The sequence below is a fragment of the Perca flavescens genome, chromosome 13, assembly GCF_004354835.1.
Source record: "Perca flavescens isolate YP-PL-M2 chromosome 13, PFLA_1.0, whole genome shotgun sequence".
NCBI lineage: Eukaryota > Metazoa > Chordata > Actinopteri > Perciformes > Percidae > Perca > Perca flavescens.
In genome coordinates, this window is record NC_041343.1 from 34,675,782 (window position 1) to 34,691,042 (window position 15,261).

Here is a 15,261-nt window from a genome sequence, read left to right on the forward strand (position 1 = left end):
AGCATTCTGGATCAGCTGGAGAGTCTTAAGGGACTTATTTGAGCAACCTGACAGTAGGGAATTACAATAGTCCAGCCTGGAAGTAACAAATGCATGGACTAGTTTTTCAGCATCGTTTTGAGACAGGATATTCCTAATTTTGGCAATGTTACATAGATGTAAAAAAGACTGTTCTCGATGTGTGTTACAATAAGTACAATAACTTCAGTTTTGTTACAGTTTAACATCAGAAAATTATAGGTCATCCAGGATTTTAAATCTTTAATACATGCTTGAAGTTTACCTAACTGACTGGTTTCTTCTGGTTTGATTGACAAGTATAATTGGGTGTCGTCCGCATAGCAGTGAAAGTTAATTGAGTGTTTCCTAATAATATTACCTAGAGGAAGCATATATAAGGAGAATAGAATTGGTCCAAGCACTGAGCCTTGAGGAACCCCATGGCTAACTTTAGCGTACTTAGAGGATTTATCATTAACATTAACAAATTGAGATCAATCAGAGAAATAGGACTTAAACCAACTTAGTGCAATTCCTTTAATGCCAACTAAGTGTTCCAATCTCTGCAACAGGATTGTATGGTGAATAGTGTTGAATGCAGCACTAAGATCTAATAAAACAGTCCTTTGTCTGCAGCAGTTAGAAGGTCGTTAGTAATTTTCACCAGTGCCGTCTCTGTGCTATGATTCTTTCTAAATCCTGATTGAAAGTCATCAAATAGACTGTTGCTATGTAGAAAATCACATAACTGATTAGCAACCACCTTCTCAAGGATCTTGGATAGAAAGGGAAGGTTAGATATAGGTCTATAGTTTGCTAAGACCTCAGGATCGAGGGGTTTTTTTTCAGAAGAGGTTTTATGCTACTTTAAATGTGCGGTACATAACCTGTTAATAAGGACATATTGATCATATCTAGTAATGAATAGTTTACTTTCAGGTGGGGTTGGTGAGACAGGTAGCCATTGGCTTTTTTGAAGATAGTTTTACCTATAATTTGCTAAGTAAATGAGTTTGGGAGTTATACCAAGGTGCTAGAATTTTTCCTTTGCTTCATCTTCTTCTTTTTGAGATGGAGCAACAGAGTCTAAAGTAGTTCAGAGTTTTGCTTTAATTTACGAGTTTGGGACTTATATCAAGGTGCTAGTTTCCTTTGCTTCATCTTCTTTTTTTTTGAGTGGAGCAACAGAGTCTAAAGTAGTTCGTAGGCAGGCCGTAACACCATCTACACAATTGTCGATTTGAGAGGGACTAAAGTTTACATAAAGGTTCTCTGTTGTATTAAAACAAGGTAATGAGTTTAGTGCTGTTGGAATGTCTTCCTTAAATTTAGCTATAGCACTGTCAGATAGGCATCTAGTATAGTAGCTTTTATCTAATGTCGTATAATCGGGTATGAAGAATTCGAAAGTAATTAAGAAGTGGTCTGACAATAAAGGATTTTGCGGGAATACTAATACATCTTCAATTTTGATACCATATGCCAGTACGAGGTCGAGGGTGTGGTTAAAACAGTGCGTGGCCTCATGCACACTCTGACTGAAGCCAATAGAATCTAGTAGTGAGTTGAAAGCAGTACTAAGGCTATCATTGTCAATGTCCACATGGATATTAAAATCACCTACAATAAGTACTTTGTCTGATTTAAGGACTACACATAATAAAAACTCTGAGAATTCAGATAAAAATTCAGAATACGGACCTGGAGCTCGGTAGACAACAACAAATATAATTGGCTGTACTGATTTCCGTGTTGGATGTTGAAGATTAAGAACAAGACTTTCAAAAGAGTTATAATTTAGTTTAGGTTTAGGATTAATTAACAGGCTTGAATCAAATATGGCTGCAACTCCCCCTCCTCGGCCTGAGCCTCTAGGAATTTGAGTATTAATATGACTGGGAGGAGTGGCTTCATTTAGACTAACATATTCTTCATGGCCCAGCCAGATTTCAGTAAGACAGAATAGATCAATTTGATTATCAGATATCAATTCATTTACTAGTACTGCTTTAGAAGACAAAGATCTGATATTTAGTAATCCACATCTAATTTTCCTATCCTTTTCTATCATTGCAGTGGTAGTTCCATCCATCCATCCATCTTCGTCCGCTTATCTATTCACCACTTTGCGGGGGGCAGCTCCAACAGGGGACCCCAAACTTCCCTTTCCCGAGCAACATTAACCAGCTCCGACTGGGGATCGGCGTTCCCAGGCCAGGTTGGAGATATAATCCCTCCACCTAGTCCTGGGTCTTTAGGCCTCCTCCCAGCTGGACATTGCCTGGAACACCTCCTTGTAGGGAGGTGCCCAGGGGCATCCTTACCAGATGCCCGAACCACCTCAACTGGCTATTTTCAACATAATGAGCAGCGGCTACTCCGAGCTCCTCACGGATGACTGAGCTTCTCACCCTATCTCTAAGGGAGACGCCAGCCACCCTCCTGAGGAAACCCATTTCCCAGAACGCTTGTACCCTGGATCTCGTTCTTTCGGTCATGACCCAGCCTTCATGACCATAGGTGAGGGTAGGAACAAAAACTGACCGGTAGATCGAGAGCTTTGCCTTCATGCTCAGCTCTCTTTTCGTCACAACGGTGCGATAGATTGAATGCAATACCGCAGAGATGCTGATCCCGATTCTCCGACCAATCTCCCGCTCCATTGTCCCTGGTGCGAACAAAACCCCAAGGTACTTGAACTCCTTCACTTGGGGTAAGGACTCATTCCCTACCTGGAGAAGGCATTCCATCGGTTTCCTGCTGAGAACCATGGCCTCCGATTTAGAGGTGCTGATCCTCATCCCAACCGCTTCACCTGGGGTTGCGAACCGATCCAGTGAGTGCTGAAGGTCGCAGGCCGATGATGCCATCAGGACCACATCATCTGCAAAGAGCAGCGATGAGATCCCCAGCCCACCAAACTGCAACCCCCCCACCCCGACTACGCCTCGATATCCTGTCCATAAATACTACAAACAGGATTGGTGACAAACTTGCAGCCCTGGCGGAGGCCAACCCTCACCTGAAAACGAGTCCGACTTACTACCGAGAACCCGGACACAGCTCTCACTTTGGTCATACAGAGATTGGATGGCCCTGAGTAGAACCCCCTCACCCCATACTCCCGCAGCACCTCCCACAGTATCTCCCGGGGGACCCGGTCATACGCCTTCTCCAAATCCACAAAACACATGTAGACCGGTTGGGCATACTCCCAGGCTCCCTCCAGGATCCTTGGAGTGAAGAGCTGGTCCGTTGTTCCACGACCAGGACGGAATCCGCATTGTTCCTCCTCAACCCGAGGTTCGACTATCGGCCGAACCCTCCTTTCCAGCACCTTGGAGTAGACTTTACCAGGGAGGCTGAAAGTGTGATACCCCTATAATTGGCACAACCCTCTGTCCCCCTTTTAAAAGGGGAACCACCACCCCAGTCTGCCACTCCTTTGGCACCGTCCCAGACTTATGGTTAATGTTGAAGAGGCGTGTCAACCAGGACAGCCCCTCCACACCCAGAGCCTTGAGCATTTCTGGACGGATCTCATCAATCCCGGGGCTTTGCCACTGTGTAGTTGTTTGACTACATCAGTGACTTCCGCCTGGGAAATCGACGACAATCCCCGTTATCCTCCAGCTCTGCCTCTCTAACATAGAGGGCGTATTAGTCGGATTCAGGAGTTCTCAAAGTGCTCCTTCCACCGCCCTATTACCTCCTCAGTTGAGGTCAACAGTGTCCCATCCTTACTGTACACAGCTTGGATGGTTCCCCTTCCCCCTCCTGAGGTGGCGAACAGTTTTCCAGAAGCACTTTGGTGCCGACCGAAAGTCCTTCTCCATGTCTTCTCCAAACTTCTACCACACCCGCTGCTTTGCCTCTTTCACGGCAGAGGCTGCAGCCCTTCGGGCCCGCCGGTACCCTGCAACTGCCTCCGAGTCCTCCGGGATAACATATCCCGGAAAGACTCCTTCTTCAATCGGACGGCTTCCTGACCACCGGTGTCCACCACGGTGTTCGTGGGTTACCGCCCCTTGAGGTACCTAAGACCCTAAGACCACAGCTCCTCGCCAAAGCTTCAGCAATGGAAACTTTGAACATTGTCCACTCGGGTTCAATTCCCCCCAGCCTCCACAGGGATGCACGAAAAGCTCCGCCCGGAGGTGTGAGTGGAAAGTCTGTCGGACAGGGGCCTCCTCCAGACGTTCCCAATTTACCCGCATGTGTTTTGAAAAGCAACACGTTTGGGCTTACCAGGTCTGTCCAGAGTCTTCCCCACCCTCTGACCCAACTCACCACCAGATGGTGATCGGTTGACAGCTCTGCCCCTCTCTTCACCCAGTGTCCAAAACATACGGCCTCAGATCAGATGAAACGATTATGAAATCGATCATTGACCTTCGGCCTAGGGTGCTCTGGTACCAGGTACACTTATGAGCATCCCTATGTTCGAACATGGTGTTCGTTATAGACAATCCATGACTAGCACAGAAGTCCAACAACAAACAACCACTCTGGTTTAGATCAGGGAGGCCGTTCCTCCCAATCACGCCTCTCCAGGTGTCCTCCATCATTGCCCACGTGTGCGTTGAAGTCCCCCAGCAGAACAATGGAGTCCCCCACTGGAGCCCCATGCAGGACTCCAGTCAAGGTCTCCAAGAAGGCCGAATACTCCGAACTCCTGTTTGGTGCATATGCACAAACAACAGTCAGAGTTTTCCCCCACAACCCGCAGGCGTGGGGAGGCGACCCTTTGGGTCCACCGGGTAAACTCCAACACAGCGGCGCTCAGCCGGGGCTTGTGAGTATCCCCACACCCGCCCCGGCGCCTCACCCTGGGCAACTCCGGAGAAGAAAAGAGTCCAACCCCTATCCAGGAGTATGGTTCCAGAACCGAGACTGTGCGTAGAGGTAAGCCCCACCAGATCTAAAAAAAGCGCTCCACCTCCCGCACCAGTTCCGGCTCCTTCCCCACAGAGAGGTGACGTTCCCGTCCCCAGAGCCAGCGTCTGCCGCCCGGGTCTGGTCCGTCGAGGCCCCTGACCTTCACTGCCACCCATGTGGCAGCGCACCCGACCCCAACGGTTCCTCCCACAGGTGGTGGGCCCATGGGCTGGAGAGATGGGAGCAGCTTGTTCGGGCTGTGCCCGACCGGGCTCCGTGGCAAACCCGGCCACCAGGCATTTTCGCCTATCGAGCCCGCCCGTCTGGGCCTGGCTCCAGGCGGGGCCCCGGGCTTCCTCCGGGCAGGGTCACTCCATCTCTACCTTGCTTCTTCATTGGGGTTTTTGAACCATTCTTTGTCTGGCCCCTCACCTGAGACCACTTTGCCTTGGGAGACCCTACCAGGAGCACAAAGCTCCAGACAACACAGCCCTCAGGTTCACAGAGACACACAAACCTCTCCACCACGATAAGGTGATGGTTCACGGAGTGGTAGTTTTAATTCCAATTAGGTTTTTAAGTATTGCCCCTCTCTTGGTTACCTTTGATTTAACTGATCTTAGTCGAGGAACAGACACCGTCTCATTTTCTTTTGGGACAGGCTGTGGCTGACGTGAACTGGATGCTAAGTTGACTATGTTTGCAGTCAACTTCTTATTACTTAGGGGCTTCACCACTTTGTATTAAGGGTGTGACGAGATCGCGAGATTAAAACGTGACGAGACTTCTCGTCGAGGTGAAAAGTTGTCTCGTGAGGCGATGTGATGTCAGCGTGATGGAGCATGAAATTACTATTGAAGATCCCCCTGCCACTTTTAAATCATTTGTGTGCAAACATTTTGGTTTTCCTGCGGAAATAATAAACGGCGAAAGAGTGACAGACAAGACGAACACAATATGTAAATATTGTAAGAAAAAAATGCCGTATACCGCGGCTAACACGAGCACTATGCAAAAACACTTCCAGCACCACCACAGCTCTCTACTAAATACTGCACCCGCGACGAAAACATTAAAAGGCCAAACAACTCTAGAAGCCTTTGCATCTCTGCCACCGGTAAGTGTAAGAGCCACGGCAATAACGAGGGACATAGGCGTTTTCATTGCAGCTGATATGAGGCCATTTTCTGTGGTGGAAAATGTCGGATTTCGGCAACTCCTAAATATCCTTTGCTGTCTCCACTTGCCAAAGCATACCTTTCCATCCCTGCTACCTCAGTTCCAAGTGAGTGTGTTTTTTCTACTGCAGGAGACATAGTTACTGCCCAAAGGTCTCAACTGCTGCCAGAAATAGTCGACATGCTTATATTCTTGAAAAATAACATGACCATATCTTAGGCTGTTCTGTGTAGTTTATCTTATAGAAAAAAAAATTGTTTCTGTTTGCACTTCTAGTTTTGAGAGAGCAGTACTTTGGTTATTGATACACTTACTGTTTGCATTTAAACATTTTCTGTTGTTTACACATTTATTTTATTTATACTGTTTATTTTTTTATGTTCGATTTGTGGAAAGGAGTTAGATTTCACAGGGCAGAAGCCAGTTGGTAGATTTTATACAAAACATTTTGCAGTGTTTGCATGTCCTTTACTGCATATGATTCATTAAAATAGTAAAAAAAGTTAAATAACATTCATCATTAATAGTTGATTTCAAAAGGCACCTAAATTGTTTTGCATTTTGTGATTTTTCAGTTGAATAAAAACTATTTTCCATTCATATATTTCATCATTGAGATTTTAAAAAAAAATTTAAGCTCGCAGTTTCATTAATAATCATATACTTACATGTATATACATGTATTTACCTTTTCTGTGGGCGCATCTTTATGGAGCCCTGGAGCTCCGTACATCTTGAACAACTCCTGTGTGTTTCCAAGTGAAGTTTGACAGAGTGTACAGACAACTCTTTTACCAGTTGGCCTGAAATATTCCCATACTTTGAAAGCTTTGCTCTAACTCTCAGACTCATCTCCCTCCACTATTTTTTCAAATCGATGTAGTGAAGGCGGGGGTAGGGGGGGGCAGAGTGATAGAGAGAGAAAAAGAGCAGCAGATTAACCAGCAGGGCGCGAACAGCGCACACACTGGTGTGGAGGTGAATTACAGTGAGTTTTAATGGAATACTGGGAAAGTTTAATAACAATAGGACAATTGAAGTCTAGATTATGAGGCCATTTCAGCAGAGAGAACAGCTTCATATGCCATGGACATGTGAATATGGTGCTGAATTTGCCAGTATTTTAAGAAGATAAATGGTTGGGACTTTTTCATGCAATGACAAAGCTGATATGCTTTATGTGAAGCCCAGTGTTTTGGTGTCAGCAGAAAGACTTCTCTTAGAAAACTGTACAGTGGAGCCTCTGTCTCCATTCCACCAGACAATGTTGGATGAGCAAGACCAAAGACTGTAGTCATGTGTAGGATTCTCGTAGGGTACAGATTCGATCATTGGCAAATTATCAAAGATGTTTTATCAATATTAATAAAGTTATGAATATGGTTATTAATAACTTTATCAAATTGACAAACAAAACGGGGCACCACCCTGCAAGTCAGGGACCAATAATCAAACTGTGGAACAGTCTCATTTCTGTGGTAATCCTTTAACAGGAAACAAAGGAAGGGGTGAATCCAAGCACTGACCTGATCGACCAGCAATTATTACAACAAGTACACAAATAATCACAAGCAACTGCTAATTAAGTATAATAAGATTTATTAACGTCACAATTATCAGTAGCTAATCAATAATCCTTCAATAATAAACTTATATATCTTTTACAATATCACAACCAAAAACAAAGCAAAAACAAAGCAGCATGGACACGTCTGTGTCTGTGTGTGTGTGAGTGTGTGTGAGAGAGAGTGAGTGAAAAGGGGGGGAGGCGGTGTCAGAGTGTAGTTCTAATGCAAAAACAACTCCAAAAATGGCTACTCCTGTGAGCTGCACAAAACTATTTAGCCTCAAGAGGGCGGTAGTGGAGCTGGGTGCACGGGCCGGGCTGAAGAAGCCGGGGGGGTTGCTAGGCAACGTGCACGCTTAGCCGGTATGGTTGCTAGTTCCTGTGTTAGCTAAGCCGATTCCACTTGTGAAGCTAGCCTACAGCGTTAGCTCGGGAGCTATGCGGCTAGCTTGTGTCATGTGTGTGTGTGTGTTAGAGAGAGAGAAGAAAGAGAAGAAGAGTAAAGAAAAGAGGCACTTTGATCTTAGTTATCGATAATGACCCAGTTCCCCTCAGCCACTCAGGTCTGGGCTAACGTGTGGTTTAAGACAGACTGAGACTTTTGTTTTGCTGAGGAGAACGTCACTATAACTAATTCAGTGACTAACAGCTGATTTTCGCGATTCTATCGCAGACAGTAACTAAACTCCATGAAAGGAGTGATTTAAGCAGGTAGCGCTTATGGTTTTAACCAGCTACTTAACACAACATAAATCAAACAGTATAGGGATCAGTTATACATTCACAGAACAGATTAATAATCACATATGGACCAGTACATGATTAAATCAGATCACATTAATGGCAACAAGTGGTAGCGGACCCTTTGCTCATTAATAAACACACTACTTATCTCTGCCCAGACGTAAGCCTCCTTACGGTGTGTTCAGTCCGTTTGTTTCTGTCCAGAGATTTCCACAGAAATGAAACAGACGAATCCCCTGGCGCTCGTCAGCAGCCACGGAGAAACTTCCTCCAAAAAGGCAGAAAAGGGGAAGTTTAGTCGACTTTGAGAAGAAAAACGTTGTTTGTCCTTCTCCTGCAGATATGAAAACACTGGTGCGTTTTCAAGGATCCACCGAAATAAAATCCACTTTCTCCAGAAAATGGAAGTTCAGCACAAGCGCTTGTGCTCTGTTGCTCCCCTCAGCAACGGAGTTGCAATGGAAGACGAGGAGTTTCCTAGGATCAGGCTTTTTATAGGTTAAGACCCCCCGGCTGTGTTTATGGTCCCGCTGAACCAATAGGAAGACTCGAAACTCTTGAAAGGGTGAAGACTACAATCTTGTAGTTCTTTGACTTCCTGCCAGTTGTGAGGAGTTTCCCTTCTGGCTGGCACTTTGGCATAGAGGTGTGAATTATCCCGGCTTTGGGGTTTACATGCAGGCCAAGATTCCTTTGTCTTGGCCAAATGTAACTTTGTCTCTGAGCACATGTGTGTCCTGTATCCAGAGGTCAGTTTAATCTGAGGCCTTTTGGTTAAAATCAGGTTTAACCAGACTCTTGGTCCCCAACACATGTCACTATGTACAGTGGTTGAGCTCTAGGAGACTGTGATGTTGTTTGCATGGAATGCACATTCTACTTTTGTGATAAAGCCTGATTAAAACTAATTGTTATTTTGTGTATCTTTTTGACATAACATTGGTCATTGCTAATGACATACAAAATTGAAGAGTTTACAATACTGAGTCTGATCTATTTTAAGAGATTTTCTTAAAATTAAGTTAATACCTTTTAGAAAAATGTCACCTGGGGTAAAACTCCCCCTGCTGCTACCCTGATTTGCATTTGTATAGCTCACAGCATTTTCATTTACATGTTAAAGCCTCCCCTAGAATTAGAGGGAGGGGGGGTTATGGGGGGACAACTGCCATGCAAGGTCCACGTCAATTTCCGACAATTCACGGCAGTTTTCAGTGTTAACTGTAAATTCCCTTGCGCAGTCGAAAACCTGACAATCTACAGTGCCGCATACTGACGAAAATCCCACTTTTCATGCAGTGTTCAGACTGGACGTGCTGCGATGATAGCTCAGTTCACAATGACAAAACACACACATCACTTTGGACTTGTCAATGGAACCATTTGGCACCTTTTTAAAAGTAAACTTTCCATTCAGAATCTTATTGGCATCCATTTCGGCATCTCGTGCTCGCCATCCACTCAAAACGTACCGTTAGCCTACTACTCTTTGAGTACTTTGAAACTAAATATAAGATGTAGAAAAGTTAAGTCTTTACATTTAGCTTCACTACTCTAGTGATGCTAAAATGTTGCTTCCAGTTAGGTTGACTACTCTTAACATATATAAAGACTGAAAGTGTTAATATTTTGACTTGTAGTCATCTTTATTAAAAGACTTTCTTAAATGTTTCTTAACTAAAGTGTAACTTTTCTCCTTAACTTCTTCCGGGACATGAACAGCGTCTCTTCAGGTGTCAGGAGGCCCAGTCTCATGGCATTTCGTGAAATGGTCACGTTCATAGGCGGAGTTTGACATTCGAGCGACGGGGGGCAAAAAAATAAAATAAAAATAAAAATAACCTCATTGTAGCAGCTGAGGAACACAGCACGAGCACATATGGACAAAACAAACATGCTCAATAAACATACTGTTTATTTTTAACCCAAAGAAGAAAAAAACAGTACAACAATACAATCATATTCTATTTGTAAACCGGTAGAAGCCATGTAACTTTTTGTCGCATCTTCGGACACAATTAGGATCAAGGCAGTGAAATGTGGACGACTTTTGCACTGTTAAAATATTATCTTCCACCAAAACGAAAAGATTTTAAAAGTTTTTCTTTCAATTTTTCAAAACACATTTTGTGGCAATGACAGCGATTAAAAAAACAAGATATATTTTGCATTTTGTTGTACTTAATGAAACATTTAAAACATTTTGTGAGACACGGGGAAAAAAGAAAAAAAGAGGCCATGTGAGAGGCTACAGTATGCATTCAGATTTTATAAGTCTGACAAGACAGTCACACACTCGCACAACACTCCCCACTTTTGATTTTTACATCAGTGGACCCCCCGTCACCCTGAAACTATCTCTAGTTTTCCCATGCCAGTTAAGATGTAACGGGGGGGTGAAAGTCATACAGGGAGGAGGAGGTGAGATGACTCCAAGATGTCTCTTGTATTTCTCTGATTGTCTTCATGTGTATCAGATTGCCTGTAAGAAGTGTAGCGTCATAATAATCTAAGTGCGTGTGTGCTGTCACTCTGAAGATGCATTAAGCCTAGTGTTCTGTTCACTCATTAGAGAAACTGACTCCACACTGGGCCAATAACCTCCTCATCAGTTCTAACCAAAGCCCATGTTCTGAAGCTTTCTCTAAAAACCAGGAAGACAAGTTGGAGAAATGGAGGGACGAAGAGGACACGGACTCAACTATCGGACAGGACCGACAACATCAGTCACCACTGCATCGGGTGGAAAGACCAACGAGTACGTGAGAAAACCATGTTTGAAGCGTTTGTCTGCATGTTACAACAGGCTGGTGGGCAACATATGGTGCGCGGACCCGAAAAAGGCCGCTCCCACAAAGGACGTGGTCGAGCCAGAAGGTGCCGAGGCGGGTACCGTGGGCAAAATGGTGAGCCCTACAACCGAGACCAGTGTTTGTACTGCAAGGACTTTGGACATTGGGTATGTAAATGCCCGAAGAAAATGTTGGTGTTTGATTTATGTCCACTTATTTTGCTCAGGTAGTGATTTAATGTGCACTTTTAACATTGGCTTAACCTCAACACCTGATGGATTGAGAATTTCTCGTAATGATGCATCTAACAAAACCACATTTGTTAATCACAGTGTGGCTAAAATGAGCTCACTGAGGCGGCGTCTGTAATCAGCCCTGCCTCTGACTGCATGAAACCTGACAACCTGCACTACATAGCTCATCTTACTACAGGGCCTGATGAAGAATGCTCAGCTCAACAACAGTGGAGACTGTGCTTCTGCTTTTGACATGAGTTAACCCAAAAAGAGCTAAAATATATTTCTGCTCTTGAAAATATAATACTGCCTTTGATTTTGGTTTATGAGTGCTAATGTGCCTTTAGAAATATAATCATGCTAAGTTTTTGTGTTACTGATATTACTATAAACATGCTTAGAGACATTTTAGTGTGAGTTACTGTGTGAAGCTGCCTATTTGACCCCGCAGTCTTGAAGAGGAAGTGTCTGCAAGAGGCTTCAGATGCATAAGTTGCTTTGTGTAACTGTCTGTCTGAACCTGCACAGCTGGAAATAGGAAGTGCTGTTGGGGCCCTGTATACATGCACTTGGGGGGTTAGGCTCTGGGTGCACAGAGGGGAGAAAAAGGTTACTGCTTTGACCTATTGATGAACTGAGCCATTAGATTCTGTTAGATAGCAAAATGCATATGCATATAGGAAATATCGTCATATGAGATGTTTCTACGTATATCCAACCTGATGCTTGCTTTAAGATTGTATTACCATGTAAGGTGAAACAAATGTGAAAAAAAACACGTCGCTATGATGGGGGGTTGAACCCCAAGAAATGTACATATAAAAATGGGTGCTTTGCCAAAAAGCGGCTCCCTTGGGCTCGTTTTCTGCTCTCTTGACCGATACCCTTGCTGTAGGGACCTCCTGTGTCTTAGAGCATTTTTGAGTGATTGAACTCTGTTCATTTTTTCATTTATTTTGTTTGCTTGTTAACTTTTTGCTTTTTTTTATAAAACCGCCTGTGTTCGTCTTGAGCAAGTTGACCCAAAAAACCTTGTGAGTCTTTTTTTGCTCTTTTAAAAGACTTTTTTCCTTTTTTCCTTTTTCTCCTTTTTTGCCACTTTACCCATGTGAGCGGGGACCCCCCGAAAGGGGAAGTGGGGGCCTCCTCTTTAACCGAGCGGTTTGCAGCCACCCCGGGGACCGACCTGACCAGCAGACCTTTGATCCTCCAGCTGATCGGAAGCTTCTGTGACCACGGCAGAAGTGGCTGTCCGAGTGTGAGTAATCAATTGTAATTGTTTGGTTGTAAAGGTCTTCTGTGTGCTGTGTATTTCACACAGCACACACAGGTTGTCAATCAAAAGCCTCTTGTCTCGTCATCGGGTTTCCACTGTAGCGAGAACCCGTGAATGCGGGGGTGTGTGTGTCTCTCTAAAAATAATCTAAACCACAGGGGAGTATTTCAATTAATTCCTTTGAACCTATTAATATTTATAATACAATATTTATAGTATTTTAACCTATAATGTTTCAATACCTACGGTATTAACCATAGGGAGGTATCTGAAACAACTCCTTTAATATAGGCTTAACCCTAACCCTTCCACACATCACTCCAGGAGTCTAGCTGCCTTTTAGACACAAAGTGTGCTTTTAGGCTGTCAGTAAGGGCCGTAGCTTCAGACAGTGTGCGGTTGGATGACTGTAGGGCCTTGTGCGTAACGTGGATCACACGCAGTATCTCCTCAAACACACATGAAGTCATGGATACCACTGGCTTGCGCCGATCACTTCTCTCCCTCTTCACTAATTTCTCTCAAACACTCCGTAATCGCAGAGTAGTGACTTTTCACTGATTTCACACATCTCCACTTGCATGCCCATCTCGTCTCACTGGGCTGAACGACTTCAGTTACTTTCACGTTCAAGGATTTTTGGAGTTCAATAAATCTCTGGTGGTTTGACGGTTCCAAAAACAGTGAATACACATTGTCAGTAAAGTTCAGGAATGATTTCACACATCGGTTAAGGGAACAGCACTCCACAAGCACTACATTTAATTTATGCGCCAAGCAGTGTATATAGGCTGCATAGGGGTGAGTCTCTTTGATGCGTTGCTGCACACCAGACACATGACCTGACATCACAGACACATCGCCATAACTCTGTGCCACAATTGGGATGTTTTTAAGACCACACATATCAAGCCCTTTGTAGATGGCCTCCACAATCATAGCCATGTTGCGAGATGCAGAGCAGTCCACAAAACACAAAAAACGCTCCTTGATTTCCAATTCCTCTATATATTGTATGCACACTGACAGCTGCTCAGTTTTGGAGGACCTAGCCTCGTCCACAATTATATTGAAAAATCCAGTTTCCTGCACCTTTTCAGCAATGTTGTTGTTAAGCATGTGTGCACAGATGTCAATTATTTCATTTTGAAAACATGAAAACTTGTGGCATTAAAATATCTTCTCCCTCCTTGTGCCCACGAAAGGGCAATCCAAGTTTAGACAGTAGCCTCACAACATCAACTACTTTGCATAGATAAGCTCTGTTGTTTTCGACTGTAGCTTTATGGCTTTCAGACAGTTTAGCTGCAAAAGATCCATTTGAGGATGAGCTGGCTTGGAAGTTATTCCATTTAATCATACAGTTCAGATGGGCCTGGCTTTTTCCATGTTTCTCTAGTTTACTGCTCAGTTTTTCCAGTCACTCATTCCCTTTCTAAATGTGTCCTCTATCAATCTGGAAATGGCAAAACAGTAGAATGCATCCTTTCTAACAGGGAATACTCAAGCCAAGGGTAATTCTTGTAGAAGTAAGTGGAAAACGATCGCTTTGTACTTCCAAAACTTTTTGAGGGGAATTGGGGCAGAGCAGGTTGCTTAGGACAGCCGTGTTTTCTCCATGATCATCTGTGTTGTTACCTAGTGCGGCTAGTGCTGTGGGGTGAACGTCAGGACTGATAGCGGTTGCTGCTGATCCAGAGCTGCTCGAAGTTACCTCCAAATTCTGTTTGCCTATCATCATCATCGGTTATTGTTGTTGTTTGTGTTGTATCCTTGTTAGATTCTGATGGCTAACTATTTGTGTCATTTGTAGATTGCCGTTTTAAAAATCTCCTATGTCCATATTTTTGTGTAAGGAGTCCGACAGATAACTACGTTATTACATGCTAGCTGAGAATCTTGCTTGTAACATGACCCATATTGACCCATAGTATATGAAATCAGATGTATTACCTACCACCATTTATTTGTTGTGTGTTATTTAAAATAATTCTTTTTTTTTTAAACAATACAATTAATTATTCCACTCATTTTTTTAGAAAAAATGCAATTACTCAATTACTTAGTGCTCCCCCTGCCTGCCAGCAAACTATAATAACTTTCGTGTTATTATAACAAATTTTAAAGTAATGTATTTCAATGGAAAGCATATGTCGTGATCACAGAACAATTACTGCAGTGAGTAGTATTGATAAGGTGAATATCCGTGCAGGGAGGTTGGTCGGGGGGGGGTGGATGTGTCAAACAACATAGGACTTTCTTCCTGTTTTTCTCTTCCTAACTACAAGCGTTGCATTGTTGTCGGCGTGTCCTGTTCCTTTCCCCGTTCTTTTTTTACTAACCACAACTGTCCTGTTGTTGTGGCCGGCATGTGCCGTTTCATTCCCCATTTTTTTGTTGCGCGCTACAGAGACCGCGGATCATTTCGTGAAATGCTAACGTTCGAAAATCGTGAGCTGTACATGAAAGAAACGTGAAAATCGTAATCTGTACACAAATCAATAAATAAAAATAACGTGACAATATCACAAACTGGCACGAAACCGAGTCATCCTCAACATGTGTTGTGTTCTGTTTTCAGAACCCGCT